The following is a 3,990-nucleotide window of genomic DNA, read 5'->3' as shown; positions in this document are numbered from 1 at the left end:
GCATGCGCCACCAGGGGTCCTTCAGTAGCTGTCAAAAACAAACGCAGCAAAGATATTCAGTGAACACATGAGATGTCAAGCACCTATCACTCAATCTAAAGCCCCCCTTTTGAGAATAAATTCATATCATTTAATCTAATACGTATGTAGATTTTTTTTGTTATATTACAAATATATTTACAAAAAATGTTTTTGAAGAAAGTTGTTCTGTATGAATCAATTTGACAGTATGATGATCATGTTTGATTTTACAACTTGTCACCTTTTAGGCCTAGTTGTTCAGATTTAAATAATATTAGGACTGCCACTGCTACTGATTTAAAAAAAAAAGATAAAAGCCCACCACAATTTTGCGGTGACCTATTCAAATTGCTTGTTTTGTCTGACCGACAGTCCAAAACCCAAGATCTTCAGTTTAAGATAAATGTGATGCTCATCATTGTGCTGTACAACACTTGAGTAATCTGATTCATTATGAGTGATTACAGGTCAACAAAGAGGACAGAGGGCGAGGACAGAGGCCCTCAGACAGGTCTGCCTTAAAGTCACAGCTAATTATTCAACAATCTTTTATCTTTCTTCCATTTACTTCTCTTCTTGTGCCAGGTTAATAATAAACAGAGATGATAAAAGAGAAAGCCTCATGTCTGCTTGGGCACGTTTGAAATCCTGAACTACTAAAGAAACGTGATATGCTGAATTACAAGGAAGTGATGCAGGTCATGATCTGGCCATAAAAATGGCAACTTAAATGTGACACTCAATATAGCCTACAATATGTGAGATATACCGGTAGTTACAGTGATCAATACAGCTTAGATAAACATTATTTTTGCGATGTTGTCAAACTGTTGGGGAAACCTTTTCCTGTAAATGTCAAAGTCTCTGAGGGGAAATTAAGAACGGCCGGGTTTATCATCAGATAGAGTATTCTGTGAGAACTGATTAGGCTACACATGGCTACACAAGATAGAAAAACACAAGATGAACACAATGTTCTCTTTCAAACTAGCCTACTGACAAATATAAAGATGCCTCGAGGAAATCTGACGTATATTTAAAGACACACAAGCATCATAAACTAAAGGAGGAAGTTTTATTTTGTCATGTGTCTTTTCTCAAAGCATGAAAGGAGTCTGCGGGAGAGCAATGTGAGACTACAGAGAGCAGAAAGCAGTGTGACTGTGTTTGTATTGGGGGTGGGGGAATGCTTTATCAAGTTGGCAACAGGCCTACGCTCTATGCTCACGACAAAAAGCTGCTTCCTACCAGAATTAAACCATTATATTTTATGGTTAAGACTTGCTTAATGGTTAAAGTTATAGTCAGGAATAAGTTAAAGTTAGGGATAGGAATGCAATGTTTGTAAATGAGGCTGGGATAAATCTCTATAGGGAGTAAATCTAGCATTTGCGATGTTCCTCCCAAGTGACAAAAACAAATATTGAGAGCGCACGCAGGCTACTAATGTCCCTACGTGATGGTAGGAGCATGCATGATAGATGATGGGTGTGTGACAAAAATACACTTCAATGGCCACCGGATGGCAGTATTTCCACTGCTAGATAAATACCGGCTGGTACTGGTAACGTGTCAAGTTAACAGCTGCTATCAGGAAAAGATCTTCCGATTGAAACATGTGGCTTACAAACAAGAACAGACAAATCATATTATCATGGGCGAAATTGAAAGTAGTTTTTTTTTTAGTTTTTCGTTTTTACATGATGGCAGTGGAGTGTCTTATTTCACCTTTTAGAAGATACATTTTGAATAACACATCTATTTTTTGACAGTAAGTATATTTTGTTGTTAATACCTTTCACTTTTATTTAAATAAAATATATATTTTATTTAATTTTAAAGGAGTTAATTTTACTAGTAATGGAGTATTTTTGCAATGTTATTACTTTTTCTTTAAATAAGTAAAGAATGTGAGTACTAGTACTATTATTTGTACTTCCACGAAAACATCTAACGTTATTGAACTCTGCCTACTTTTTTAGATTGGAGAAAATTAGATCTCTTCTTGATACGATCGACAAACTAAAAATAGATGACCAGATAGTTGATAATCCCAAAGATATATCTGCCTTTTGCCACCGTTTTTACAGCAACCTATACACATCCAAATACTGTGAAGTGACAGCTGACTCATTTATAGACTCAATCAACAACTGTAAAGTTATTTCCGCAGAGGATGCATATGATTATAACATCTCCAATGTTGAGGTTCTGAAAGCTATTGGTAGTCTTAAAATTAATAAAAGTCCAGGGTGTGATGGTATAACCTCTGAGTTCTATAAAATGTTCGACAAAGAACTGTCCCCCTTTTTTGCTAAATGTTTTCTCAGAAAGCATTCGTAATGAAGCTCTTCCAACAAGTATGACTCAAGGTATCATCACCCTGATTCCAAAGCCAAATTAAGACAAAGAAAATTTAGAAAACTGGCGTCCGATTACTCTGCTAAATAATGATTATAAAGTGTTGGCTATCATATTTGCTAATAGAATGAAGTACGTTCTGGACTCTATCATAGATGAGTCTCAATCTGGATTCATGAGGAAACATCATTACTGCTATCAATGTTAGACTGATTTTGGATGTGCGATCTCATCAATGATAACAGCTTCCTCTTGTTTCTTGATTTCTATAAATCTGTTGACTCTCTTGAACACGGCTTCATTTTGAAAGCTCTTGATAAATTTGGTTTTGGTAATTTTTTTTTGTAAAACTATTAGAACCCTGTATAAAAGAGTAAAATTAAAACTTGGCACATCCCTAAGGTTTAACGTGTCTCGCGGGGTTAAGCAAGGTTTCCCTATCTCACCCTACTTGTTCTTAATAGCTTCTCAACTCCTGGCTCTTCATATCTCAAACAGTGCCTTACAAGGAATCTTAATTGCAGATAGGCAGATTATAATCAGTCAACTTGCTGATGACACCACAATCTTCCTGAAGGACACCTCCCAAATTCCTTTATCGTTATCAAAGACTTCTCGAAAGCCTCTGGTCTTCATTTGAACTTAAAAAAGTGTGAACTTATGGCTATAAAAGATTGCTTGGTGCCCTCTATACATAACATCCCTGTAAAAGATCAGGTCACTTATCATAACCAAAGACCAATCTACAAGATGCTCCCTAAACTTTAGTCCTACCTTTCAGAAAACACAAAGGAAACTGAATTCATGGTTACAAAGAGGCCTATCTTTAAGAGGTAGAATCTTACTCTCAAAAGCTGAAGGTACATCTAGACTTACTTATGGTGCTCTCTCTTTAGCTGTAGATAGTAGTGTATCCAAAAAAATTTACTCAGTATTGTTCAACTTCATATGGAAATACAGAATACACTATATTAAAAAATCGGTTATAATGAACTCTAATCAATGGGGGGGTCTGAACTTTTTAGACTTTCCCACATTAAATAACACTTTCAAAATAAACTGGATTAGACAGTTTATTAATAACCCCACATCCTTATGGAACTTTATCCCTAACAATGTTTTCTCTAAAGTTGGTGGCATGAAGTTTTTATTGATGTGCAATTACAAGATTAGTAAAATCCCAATCAAATTGTCTAATTTTCACAAGCCAATGCTTTTGGCGTGGTCTCTCATATTTAAGCATAACTTCTCACCACACAAATGCTACATTTGGAATAAAAGAACATTCTCTACAAACACCAATCTCTATTTTTTGAAAATTGGTTTAACAACAATATTACACTTGTTAGCCAACTTGTTGATCCGAATGGTAAACTATACGAATACTCCGATTCGATGTTATGTTGTATGTCATTTGTTCTTTGTATTTTGTACTGTCTTTGTCTGTATGTATAAATAAAAAATAAAAACTCATCAGTAAATATTACTGTGAATCACAAAAAAAACAAACCTTAACGTTATTGAAACCGCATGCTTGTATTTTATTGTGAAAAGCGGACAAATCCGACCGGAAGTTTGACTGTTGTTTGTAGCTGTTTTGTTCACTGA

The sequence above is a fragment of the Perca fluviatilis genome, chromosome 13, assembly GCF_010015445.1.
Source record: "Perca fluviatilis chromosome 13, GENO_Pfluv_1.0, whole genome shotgun sequence".
Lineage (NCBI taxonomy): Eukaryota > Metazoa > Chordata > Actinopteri > Perciformes > Percidae > Perca > Perca fluviatilis.
Note: the sequence above shows the minus strand (reverse complement) of the source record.